General features: G+C 42.1%; 1 protein-coding gene across 1 annotated transcript in view; it reads left to right on the plus strand.

The window, feature by feature from the left end:
• The window catches only part of LOC147729873 (ras GTPase-activating protein 4-like), a 625,955-nt gene that overhangs the window by 154,419 nt on the left and 457,207 nt on the right, over positions 1-14,329 (plus strand). The gene's annotated exons all lie outside the window — the stretch shown is intronic.

The following is a 14,329-nucleotide window of genomic DNA, read 5'->3' on the forward strand; positions in this document are numbered from 1 at the left end:
ACAGTGCTAGCAAAAGGACCGTCGATTGCTGTATTTACTAGTCGCCTAAGGTTTAATGTGACACAGTCCTTGCTACGATGAAGTCTCTTGTCGCATACCAAAGTTGGAAAGTACGGACTGTAACAAACACCATAAAATGTATGTAACTGATTAACCACTATTCCTTCCTATTAATAAAGATTTATAAAAAAAAAACGTGGATGTGAGGGAGATAGTAATGGTCTTGCACATCCTGAATTAGGTCTTCGGGTTTCAGCCAATTGGATTTGTTTGAAAGGCTTTCTTCAGGACCAAAAGTGATGGACTAGATAAAAAGGGGTCCCCACTATCATGGGGTGTCTCCCTGGGCACAGGTTGATATGCTGTAAACAACAGCTGAATTTTCAATAAACAGCTTTTTTCAAATTTTCTAGTTTGTTACTTCATTCTTTAGTGTGTTAGTTTCACACATTTGCTTCATAGCATTCACAAATGGTACTTCATGTCCCATAATGCTTTATCTTTGTCACAAATATTATCAATCCTCACATCTTCCTATGCATTTCGGCACAGAGCCTTCGTCAGGGGAATATCTGTGAAAAGTAAAGGAATAATATTTTGTTTTAAGCAACGGGTTTACCACCCGAAAAATATATCCACCACTTAATTAATGATGAAGTTAGTAAACGGTAGTGTTCCGTGTCAGCAGAGTCGCTTTCGTTGAATGATGTTGCCTTACATTGAACATTCGAACTAGTGTGTTTTAGAAGTTAAATTCACCCCGTGACTGTTTGGCGAGTATGCTATTCCGGCTGTGAAGGCAATCCTTGTACTCCGTTAAGACATTCAGTGCGCTTTTATACGGATACATGCTTTTGGCGATTTAAGGGTGTTAGGTATCAGTTGAATGCGCGCTGGGGTTACATGCATTTAATGGTTTTAACGTGCTTGGCAGTAAAGTATATTGTGGTATTCTGGTAACGCTTTACTACGGATTCAGTACGCGCTTCCAAGCTTACGTGCATTTCACGGCTGCATTATTTCAAAAAGGAGACGCTTACCGATGTGAACTAGTGAGAGGCTTTTCATTGCTCCTTAGATCTCGTGTGTATGCCGGTTGTTGTTAGTGACATTAAAAGGTGTACGTACATCTATGCGTACGGTCACGTGATCAGCACTAGGGGGTGTTTGTAAGTTGTTACGCGATGTGAATAAAGATGGGAATTCAAAAACAAACGCTGATTACGTATAAGAAATGTTGCAATGATGATGAACAAGGGGTGTTCTCAATATTCCAAACAATAAAAAATAAGACAATGAAATCTTAAGTTCAGTAATAATAATAATTTAAAATTAGTGATGCTAAATTAAGTTAATTGCTAGCAGTCCGATGGGTACTTAATGACAAAAAGAGTCTTTGAGGATAGGATCAATAAATGAGCATCATTAAAGATGACATTGAAATTCCAGTCTTTCATTCATTCCATTAGGTTTTAAAGTGTTCAGATAGTAAATCCAATGATTTTCTCTCATACGTAAAGTGTTTCTGTTGTCCTTTCCTTCACGCTTCTCCACTACTTCCATAACGCATGCTTTCATTTGACTAACGTGATGTTGGGCCTCAATAAAATGGGATGCTGCTGTAGATTTCACGACTTTAGTCCTAATGTTGCTTTTATGTTCATTTATGCGTATTTTTAATTTTCTTTCTGACTGTCCTATGTAGGCTTTCCCACATGGACATTTTAGCATGTAGATAATATTTGACATGTCGCGTTAACTTTTAGGTGCACTTTATACCCTTTCATGGGGTGGGTAATATATCCTCCTCGAATGATGTTGTGGCAACTATTGCAGTTCCAACATGGGGTGGTGCCGCTATATGATTTTTTGTCAACTGTCGTTGGTGGATGTCGAATGATTTCTCCTATGTTATTTGCTCTTGTGTATGCAAACACCGGTTCTTGTTCAAAGATCTTATTGAAATCTTATTCCATTTTCAAGAGAATCCAGTGTTTTTTTATGATTTTCTTGTAGTGTCGACTCATGGTGGAATATTTGCTGACGCACTCAACTCTTTCTTCCTTAGTCTTGGGTTGTGTGTTGAGCAGTTCAGTTATGGTTTTATTCTTTGTTCGATTAGACGGTTGTTCAAGTATTTCCTCTGGGTATCCTCTTAGCTTAAACCGTTGGATCATATGTTCGGTCTGCTCTTTTTCCTTGTAGGGGTCTGAGACGATCCTTTTAACTCTCAACAGCTGAGAGTATGGTAAGTGTTGTTTTAGTGGTTGTGGATGAAAACTATCATATCTCAAGGTGTTATTTCTATCTGTGGGCTTTCTGTACAGGTTTGTTGTGTAGCCTGTGGATGTTTTGTTAATCTCTACATCCAAAAAATGAATGGACTGCTCGTGTATTTCAAAAGTGAATTATATTCTCTCATCAATGGCATTCAGTTTTGTTATTTCTGTTGACAGACTTTCTGTTGTTCCTCTCCATATGATGAAGATATCATCAATGTAGCGCAGATGTAATTGTATGTGTTCCTTTCATGGTGGTATGTTGTGAATATGATCTTCTTCTTAGTCGTTCATAAATATATTTGCGTATGTCGGTGCTGCGCAATTACCCTTGGATGTACCACTCTTCTGCAGGTACCATTACACTTCCAGGCAGGGAGTGATTCCCAGGTGCACGGCACCTTTGTTTATCCTTAAGATTAACCACAAGCAGTGCACAATCAAATTAATCATTACTAGATAAAAAGGGGGCCATAGAGGTGTATGTTTAACACAAGTTAAGGTGTGCAAAAAATGTTGGGTAATACTGTGACTTACGATTTCACCCAAAACGAAGTACTATTGTCGCTATGGTATTTATTCAGTGACATGGATCCCGGCGGGAAGCAGTGCCTATAGTCACACCTTCAAGGTCAGTTGCTCACGTGGATAACCTATTGCAGCCCTTACACGGGATCCCCGAGCTGAAAGTGCAGCATGTATCCAGCCCAACTAGGACCTAAATTGGACATTCTCGCATTAAACAGTGCCATGAGTTAGATAAACAAAAAAGCACCACGTCTTACCAATATATACGTACAGCAAGATGCACAACTGTACCTAAATGCAACCCTTCCATGTGGCTAGCTATTGACACCTCATTACTCATCACACATCAGCACCATGAGTGAACCATCAAGAGCGCAACAAAACACCAACAATCAATGCCCTCTATTCGGATCTACCACCTCAAATGAAAGCCATTTAACACATACGATCCTCTACAAGATCCTCTACTTATCAAAAGCAAAACTGCAATTTTAAATTGAGTGTTGCTCCATGTTAGTGACAATAACACAAAGCAACATAATGTTGTCAAAGCCAAGAGTGTGTATGCCCATCATACCCAATCAAACCACACATAAGACCAGTATTAAAGATTCAACAGCAATTTTCTAACATTGATTGCTAGTCTGTCGCTGAGGAGTTTCGAGTTTTAAAGAGGATCCTTTTCTAAATGACTTCATGTCACATAAGGAATTGTACGATAGATGTTTTTAATACCTACATGCAAAGCGAAGCCTGTGCATTCAGCCATCAGAAAATGTTGCTATTCTAGGTGGTGTTATTAGCCTTCGTGGACAAAAAGCTCTGCCAATAGTATAGAATTGCAGTGCTTAGCTTTGCAAACAGTTCTGAAGGTTACGCTGCAGACCAGAACCTGATACCACTTGGTAGCATATGTTATCAATAGTTTAAATATTAGGGGAATATGCCAATTTGAATGAGCTACGGGTTATCAGCCTGTATGATAGTAGAGATAAATTGTACAGAATCTAGGAATACTGTGCATGTCTATTGCCCACTGTTGGTGTTTCAAAGACAATGGCATGCTGCTGTAGTGTCCTGGGCCTTATAGATGTGATCTCACAATCAAGTCGCGGTAGATTGTACTCAATTGATTCGATGAACCTTTGTAGCTGATACAAAGCATTGAAAGGGAGAAAACATCAACAATAGATTTTAACATGTGAATGTTATGCCACTCAACAATGAAGACCAGGAATCAATGACTATGATTAGATGGTTATATTTGGATTACCAATCAATCCAGTCAATGCGCAAGCCATATGACGATTCAAAAAGTACGTTACTACAAGAGGCAAAATAAAATATCTCTGTTGGCTGAGATGCAATAACATGAAATACAGAATTGTGACAGCCACAAACATACAATAGCTTGCCCAAACTCCTCCCGCTGCCTCTCGGTTGCAGTTTGCACTTCTGGGAAAGGCACTGTCTAATCTTCAATGGCACACTCCACTCTTCAAGTGTGGGCAGCACTGATCCAGTTGGGGAAACCACTACACTTAACAGCAGTGTTCGTAATGAGGATAACCTGGTAAAGTCCAGCCATCGGAGTTTCTGGCGCGTTTTCCAAATGTGCTTCTTCACCATGACCCAGTTGCCGCGACTGAGGTCATGGCACTACTCCTGATGCTGTGGGGCGGTAGCAGCTCCAACCTGGTGAGATCCGGAATGCTCCACATCAGCCATTCCTTTGTAGTAATCATTAATCTTGTAATCTGTAATGCTCACAAGCGCATTTGCAGGCACAGCTGGCAGTCTCATCGCTCTGTCCATGATTATTTCATAGGGGATAGTCCAGTACTCCGATCAGGAATGCTGTGAAGACTCATCAACCTAAGGGGCAAAGCATAAGGCCACTTTACAAATGTTGAAGCACGCACTTTGATCAATCTGGGGGAATAGAAAAAGATGAAAAGACTGAGCAGCTGGAAATTAATTGCTGTTGCTGCTCTGTGACGAACTGGTGTGAATCCCTGTTTTTTAGGTCGAGCTGGAGTTGCATTAGAAGGATGCTCCAGTTCGACGACTATAGTCGTCCGTCTCGGGAGAATTAGGGACAGGAGGGTGCCACGCGCTTCTGGTGCTGGATTTGCCTGCGTGAACGCGCACGTCGGCTCCGTCCACATTCCCAGCAAGTCAGCCTAACGCGCGTGCATGCACACAGACACACACAGACACACACAGACACACACACACACACACACACACACACACACACACACACACACACACACACACACACACACACACACACACACACACACACACACACACACACACACACACACACACACACACACACACACACACACACACACACACACACACACACACACACACACACACACACACACACACACACACACACACACACACACACACACACACACACACACACACACACACACACACACACACACACACACACACACACACACACACACACACACACACACACACACACACACACACACACACACACACACACACACACACACACACACACACACACACACACACACACACACACACACACACACACACACACACACACACACACACACACACACACACACACACACACACACACACACTCTCCCCCTCCTCTCTCTTACCTAACTGGGCTTTGGGCTTCTCGGGAGCCTCGCAGAGCACTCAAGCTCCTTTGTCATTCCAGCAAGAAGCGGGGCTCTCCCCTTAGGTTTGGGGGTCCCGTAGTCTCCCCGCTGGTCTTCGCCCGGGCCCCCTCCTGGGTCCCGGGACTTCAGGTACGGTACGGCACTTCGCTGTCGCTCCGGGCTCGCGCTCCGACCTCAAAGCGAACCTTTAAAATGTTGCGCATGCACAGGCAGCCCCCGCCCTCCCAGCCCGGATACTAAGCTTGTTTGAGACATCGCGACTATCGAAGCATAAACAAGTCAATTATACTTGACGGAGTTTTTAAGAAGCATACTAAATTCATTTGTGGTTTAATAAAGCAGAACAGAAGTTAATTGCCAGGTTAGGGGGTTCGTAGAGATGACGCTACGTTTTTGTTTTCCAGGTTTCCCAAGTTGCCTGTGTAGTGGTTAGCCCAAAATCCCGTGACTCTGGTTGGCCCCAAGTCCCGTGATGAGCGTGTCGCATGACGTAGCAAGAGTCGATTGGCTGCATACTGGTCGCTCCAGGTGAAGCGGTTGACAGTTGAGGCGGCGGCCAGGTCGGTACACGTTTTCGGGCTGATGGAAGACGGCGGAAGCGGGGCGGCCCGAGGTGCTTATGGAGCTCCTACTTCTGGCGGCAGCTTCGACCTCGAGAGGTTCCTGCGGCAGCCACAGACTGTGACCCGAATCATTAGCGCGGTGAGGAACCATGAGCATAGGCAATCGTGCTACGGTTGACAGTGAAACCGGAAAGCTTTACGCATTTAGAGCCGTAGTCTTCTCTGCTGACACAGTTAGAAAATGTATTTTCAATTGCATTTTCACTTTCCTGTCATGATCCGAGGTTAGAAACAACTTGTAGAGCAGACGGTGGGGTTAAACGCTGTCTCGAACATGCTACGCTTTTTAGCTTTGCGTAGCCATGCACCTGGGAGCGGTATGCTTGCACAGCCGTGGAAGGACTTTTGCAGGAGGCTCAGTAAGCATCCCTTTGAGTTGCAGCGATCAAGAGGGGCAATTTTGGGAGCCAGGATGCTTAAATACATTATGGTGGCTCGGACGGACTGACCAAACTGTCCCATGACCTGATTTTAACCTGTTGTTGGAGAATTTGCTCTGAACAAATAAGGGTTTAGCATAGATAGTGGGCACTGACCTCACTTTGCGCAGGAAGAGATGTCTCAACAATATCATTTCAAAATACTGTTTCTCCCTTTCTGATACCACCGAGACTGTTACTAGATAGATAGCTGTTCACACATATAACTGACTGAATTCAAGCTAACCTTTCTGATGAAATCGGTCCCAGGATGCTTGTTTCTTGTCCAGGAAGGACCGGGCTGGACTGTTCTCATGAGGAACAGGGTCACGACTGTTATGCTGGGTTTGAGCTGGGGTAGCGAAGTGAGCAGAAGAACAATGATGGGTTTAACCCAGATCTAAGAGTCACATGGGGTTGAGTGCCTGAAAAGTTTCAATGCTCAGTCCATCATCTTATCTTTAACAAGCAGTTTATTCCAGAATAAGACATTACTGCTCCTTGTTCTGGGTAGCCTGGTCTTTGATAACTTTCATCTCTCTGGGATTAGGGTACATGGGATATCCCCCAACAAGGCTCTCCGTGACCGGACTGCAATACCCTCCTCGTGTGTACCACGCATACTCGGTTAGAACTTTTTTAACAGCAGTGACTCACACCTGACAGCACAAACAAGTTCCCGAGAATACGGAGGGAGTGCTCCACGTGTGGGTTGTTTCTCTTCTCGAAACACCGGAAAGGAGGGATTCTGCCCAGCCCACGTGGGGTCTTTAATTCTTTTATTCTGCGCTTTAACCAGTATACTATTTTGTTCCATATTTCTATACAAATTGTGTTTTTCTGCAACTTGAAAGCATTCATATAAGGATGACATAGTACATTTATGTTCTGTCTTTCGACCCGAAGCTCCTTGATTGGAGCACTCACTGTGGAATGTTTGAATAGGGTCACGTGTACTAGGAAGTCTTAACAAAGAACGTGTCGGGTCACACTTGTGAGCACTTCGTATTCAGAAACATCTCGGATTACTTTTATTTGAAGTCTCAACGATCTACCCAATATGTGTGGAAAGCAAAGAAGCCTCTACCGTTCACAGTATTTTAGAGTGTATGCATCTTGCATTGTTTCCGTTTGTGATGTCCTCAGATAGAACATCTATAAAGGAAATAAAACACCTTACAAAAAAAAAAGGTTAGCCACTTAGTGTAATTTTTTGTTTGACATCTCACTTTTCACAAATAAGTAACTATCGGCTGTGCTTAAAGCATCTAGTCTGCCCATCAGACAGTGTACTTTGGTTTAATTGTAATAATTGGAGGTCAATGAAATCTAAGGATAAAAAACTGCAAAAACATTTCTGAGTTTCTGAGGGGAAAGGAAGTAAAATCTGCAGGAACAACAGTGCAATATAATAATATTCCTGAGGTAAATTTCAAGAAGAATGAGAAAAACCCATTAAACTCTACTCGTGTTTCTTTTCAACATTCCTGAATTTTTAGGCAACAAATACATTTAAACAGCTATGGTCTGTATTCAACTTACGCACATCTTTCCTCATCTACAATTTGTGAATCCTGATATAACCTTTTAGGTTTCCCTTTGCATCTCCCAGTAAATAACTTCCAGCAGTCTGTCTGTTTGAAGATTCCAGGGTATCTGACTTAAAGACTCTTTCACTTAGGCCCCTCTTTGCATATTTGTACTTCTATAAGGCAGTCACACTTTTACATTCAGTTGCATGGAATATGAGGCCATGAGTGACCATACGTACAAATACTCCCTTTGCAGGTGCCATTGGAACAAGCACCATACACTGCACCCTCACACACACTGCACCCTCACACACTCTGCACTCTCACACACTCTGCACCCTCACACTCTGCACCCTTACACTCTGCACCCTCACACTCTGCACCCTCACACACTCTGCACCCTCACACACTCTGCACCCTCACACATACACTGCAATGGAACATACACTCCAAAATACCACTCAGTGCCACATAATTACACACCACATAATTACACTGCACTCAATGCAACATACACTCCAAATCCCACTCAGTGCCACATAATTACACACCACACAATTACACAGCACTCAATGCAACATACACTCCAAATACCACTCAGTGCCACATAGTTATATGCCACATAATTACACACCACATAATTACACTCTACTCAATGCAACACATGCTCCGCACAATACCACTCAGTGCCACATAATTATATGCTATATAATTACACTGCGCTCAACGCAACATACGCTCCAAATACCACTCAGTGCCACATAATTACATGCCACATAATTACACTGCACTCAATGCAACATACACTCCAAATACCACTCAGTGCCACATAATTACACGGCACAAAATTACACTCTACTGAATACAACATACACTCCCCATATCTCCATTCAGTGCCACATGATTACACACCACATAATTACACTCTTCTCAATGCAACATAAGTACACTCCACATAATACCACTCAGTGCCATATAATTACACACCTCATACTTACACTCTACTCAATGCAACATAAATACACTTTATCTGTCTATCTATCTATTGTCCTCACTCGGTCTATCTATCGCACTCACTCTATCTATCGTCCTCACTCTATCTACCTATCGATCGCCCTCACTCTATCTATCTATCTATCTATCTATCTATCTATCTATCTATCTATCTATCTATCTATCTATCTATCTATCGCCCTCCCTCTATCTATCTATCTATCTATCTATCGCCCTCCCTCTATCTATCTATCACCCTCCCTCTATTTATCTATCGCACCCACTCTATCTATCTATCACAGCATCACTCAGCAACACCACAGCATCACTTAGGGGCACCACAACATCACTTAGGGGCACCACAACATCACTCATCGCCGCCACAACATCACTCAGCGCCACCACAGCATCAATCTTTGCAACCATTCAACAATAACTGGTTTAAATATGTTCTCTCAATGTTTCAAGCTTTATTACAAATGTCACGAAAAGATGTTAATATTTCACTTCTGTTCTTGGATTTTCGTCACAATAAAATACAATAAACATAATCTTCACAAAAGTTATTCACCAAAGCATTTGCAATGCAATAAGTCTCGTTTAAATCAGCATGCTTAGAATAAGCAAGACTAGCACTCTATATTACTGCCAACTTTGCTTAGCATAAGCAACGGCTAACCATTCACAAACAATGTTTATATACCAATTGCAAATTTTAAAAAAAATTAATGCAAAGCATTGTCATTTACAATGCCAGTAACTCAAACTTTAATGCTGCGAGACCTATTGCATTGTAAATGCTTGTTTCTGGGGGAAAGGGATCATGGGAATGTGACCTGAGGCCTCTTCAGCATTGCACATGTGTTAGCAGGTCGAAGTAGCTCAAGAGGCATAAACCAGGCCTGTGACGACAAACTGGGGGGGCGTGGTGAGTTTTCATTTTCACTTTGCATTATTCACATTTTCGAGGGCAGGAATAAAAGTATTATTAAACTAAACGGCCGAGTGCAAGTCAAGCCTTTGCTAATAACGAAGGAGTGGGTGTGTCGCTGATCTCTTTATCCTCCTTTGCCTCCCAGCAACTGTTGCTGTTGGTCTAGACTTGAATGTGATTGGTGGGCTGGGGCAGGAGAAGGGGCACAGCAGAGCTTCTTCCAGGTTAATTAACCGAGTCAGAGGTGTAATATGTTTTTCTTTTGTTTAAAGTGCATGTACGGCTTTAACGAGACATAATAGTTTGCACTTTCGCTAAACCATTTGGCTGGATCCCACTAAATTAGCACTGCAGTGCAGGGCAATGCCAGTTCTGGGGTATATCTGTGTGTCCACCTAGTCATCGCGTGCAGGGTCTTCACACTTCAAACCTCAACTTTATGGTAGGTTTGATCTCTGTCTTTCATTCTGTGTTGGTTGCGCATGTATATAAAAACACTTTCTCCTCCTAATTGCTGACTAGTATATTTATGAGAGACAAATAAATACCCATTTATTGGCTGATTTGTACAAAGTGAAACTGGAAGACATTTGATTAATCCCTGCTTTTACCGTAACCAAATTGTGTAATCATTCTCCATCAAATACGTGACTTTACCATATGAGCTGTACAAAAATGCATTGTGTTTAAATTAACAGACGTTCACATTTGTGTGCTTTTATGGTACTTGGAACCAAAATAAAGTAGTATGATGCTGATGAAATTAACAGACTGAAATGTTGTTCTATTTATAAGAATCTTGGCCACATACAACATGACAACTGAATTGCCTTTTAGTTGATTAATGGCATTGTTACCAGGGCGGGGGCAAGAAGTGTTCTAAGATCATGCTGAAAAGGATCTCTTTTAAATAAATATCTCTCAGAACACTTATAAATGTGACATGTTGTCAAGTCTTCCATATTTAAAAAAAATACAGTTTCTAGACGTTTAAAGAGTCTTTATCGTATTTAAAGTGAGGTTGTATGTTTTACATGGAAACATTTTCAGGGTTTGGCTCGAGCATAGGCTGTAAGAGCCAAGCAAGGCTCTTGGCTCTGCTCTCTGTTAATTTTTTGGCTCGCCCCCATCTACGTACTTTAAACCACTTTGCATCGCTATCCATCGTGTGCAATGGAAGCATGTCTAGAGGGTCAGAGTTTGTACTATGTGCTCGGTGCCGGCAGGTGTGCTTGAATGTCTAAATTATAAGTGTGCACAGGGTTCGGTATTTATAAATGAACATAAGGGTTTCTCAGCATGGGTACTAGTATTTTCTTTGCAGTTTCTTCTAGACTCTGTATATATGGATATATATATATGCATACACACTTATGGAATCCATACACTGAGTTTGTACACATGTCCCTCTTGGGTCTAAGATTTTTGTCTCACCACTTTTAAAATTCACCAGCCGCCACTCACACAGGGATCGTAAATTAAATGCTTCTAGTGGGCTGCAGCACTCAGTGTGCCACCCACTACAGTAGCACTGTAAAGCATATCTCCAGGCCTGATGCTGAAACCTGGCGGTACAGTTTTTAAACTGCCAATTACACCTGTTAAAATCACCTTTTTGACAGGCCTAAACTTTATAAATTACTCTTAAGGTAGGCCTTATTTACCCAAACTGTAGGGTGCATGTTATTTAAGAGTAGGACATGTAAACATTTATGTTACACATGTCCTGACAGTGAAAAGGCCCCAAACGTCCTTTTCACAGTTGCAAGGAAAGCGCCCCATAGGAAAAGATTGGATTACATTCTAATACCTTATACTGATACTTTCGGTTTGGAAGCAGCTAAAAATATAATCTGAGGATTCATTTTAATAGTTATTCAAAATCTAATGTATTGGTAAATTTGAATTTGGACTATGTTGGAAAGGGTCCTTTTACAAAAGTTACCTTGATCTGCCTAAACCTTTGGTGGCCTTTCTGTCAGTTTTCAGCTGTCACATGACTGCTGATGGCTCCCCTGTGGTGAGATGTGGATTGTGTCCAAACAAAGGACAAAGTGCTTGGGTGTGGAGTGGTTTTAGCCTTTCTTGACAGAATGGCATGGGGTCTGTGACCAAGAACTAGTTCTACTACAGAGGCCTATATGGTTACAAGCAGATGAACCCAACACCAGCCCTCCCCCTCCTTCCTTTGTCCCTCTAATCAGCTTGGCTCAAAATCCAGTGTGAGGGGAGCTGCCCCAGAACTAGTTTAGAGTGACCACAATGGAAGGTTTGCCCATTATCATAGCCACATATCAGGGTGTGCCCAGGGAGCACTTATTGAAGGAAAGAAAGGTCCAGCCATCTTAGATTTAGGTAGAATGGAGCACTGCGGGATAGGTTACAGAAAAACACAAGAAGTGATGTCAAATTGGGTAGAGTCACCTCTGAGAGCTTTTACTTCATTGGGTATGGTGTGTGCGCCAGTGGTTGCCATAGGTTGGTACTGGGCATAAATATGGCATCGAAACGCATCAACGCTCGTAAAAGAAAAACACAATCCGTGAAGATACTGGGACCATTGAGTACTTACCAACATTACAGTACCGGGTTTCAGCTAAACAAATTAAGTAATCACCATGTGTGATTTTTTTATTAACATATTACTTGGCCTATTAAGATATATTGAAGAATCTGGCACCCTGTAGTGTAGGAACTTATTGTAGGGTCCTGACGAATTGCCAATAGATCCCTTAGTGGCTAAAGGAGGCAAGAAACGTGTTGACCCCACTCTTTAGATATTAATCACAACAGCTCTTTAGGACCATTGCATCCCAAACGAGCATTATTGGTTTTAATTAGGTTTGCGAGCTCCACTAGTAAAATGTATCTACATCCAGCATCACTAAACCTATTTTAATCTCACTTTTAACAACACTACTTTCTACACCCCACACACCCACACTCATCAGACGGCTAATCAAAAAGATCTCCGGCAAAGAGTCGCCTCGCGAGTGCCTGTCGAGCATTGCAGCGCCAGCCTGACGAGGAGCAAGCCCAGATGAAGCAGCATGCCACCTCTTGGGGTGTGCAAGAGCACTCATTCCTATTGGAGCGCATTCCACTGACCTTACAGACTATCTTTTTGTCTAAGGAACTGCACATTCTTACACTCAAGTTATCAAGTAAGTGAGCACGTGTGCTGGACCTATCCAAAAACTCCTGGTTCCTTTTGCCTAAATAAGAGTTCATCAAGTCAGGGAATACTTCAATTATTTTATTGCTCCGTACGTAGCTGAATCACTCCCAGTTTGTCCGGCTTCTATAGTTTACAACCTGTTATACGTCGCCTTATTCCTAAGAGCATTTTAATTTTCTTTTCTTTTGTGCTTTTTCTTCATACCGTATCATATGCCAATCACTGCTACTGTACCATCTGCTTAGAATACACTGTGCCTTTTGTAAATAATTACTGGTGAGAATCTGCAAGTCCCATGGAAACTTTGATTTAAATACTAGTGTATAATAAGCAGTGTTACTGACCTGCTCTGCATTAAAATGGATCTTTCACCAGTGTTCCCCAGAATATTTTGATAGGAACCACTCTCTCCATTACTATAAAACATAATCTGTTAATAGCTGGGTCTGGTGGCTCAGTGGACTAATGCGTCCACTGCAGGGGCCGGTGTTTAACCTCATGGTCACAGGTTCAAATCCCGGCAGGTCCACTCAGCCTTTCATCCATCTGAGGTTGATAAATAGTACAGTTGAGTGACAATAAATATCTGTTATTCAGTGCCAAGATGCCTACGGGTGAATGTGTGCTTTACAAATACTTATGTTATGTTTTGATCAATTTTACCCATACTGAAATAAAAATCTCCATTTGTCACTGATGTTTCCAAGGCTCCCAAATAGAACTCGAAGACCTCCATAAAATTTTATTTAAAAACTCTTAAATCTTTGCTATGGCTGCTCAAAAACATTTTGGGGAGAAAGTAGAATGGGACCTCACGGGCATAATTTTCATCAGAGCCTCAAAAAACTTTAAAACTAAACTGTGCAGATGGAGCTCTGATTAGAAGGAAGTTTAAAAATGAAGGCACAAAAATGTGCACTGGGCGTTGCCAAGGGTCGCCCCAACTAGATCCAGCATTACTAAAGCTATGTTATTTTCACTTCTTAGACATGGCTATAATGGACACGTGTTCAGAGTTTAAACAGAAGATCTGCTAAAATTCTATGATTAATGCTGGCTTCATCCATGGGTCGTCATGTCCCTTTTACATCCAGGATCCTGAAGCCAGGCCTGAGTAACAGTGAATAACACCAAAGGGTGGTGATAAGCTATGTGGTGCACA

The sequence above is a fragment of the Lissotriton vulgaris genome, chromosome 2_1 (genome assembly GCF_964263255.1).
Source record: "Lissotriton vulgaris chromosome 2_1, aLisVul1.2, whole genome shotgun sequence".
In the NCBI taxonomy this organism is placed as follows: domain Eukaryota; kingdom Metazoa; phylum Chordata; class Amphibia; order Caudata; family Salamandridae; genus Lissotriton; species Lissotriton vulgaris.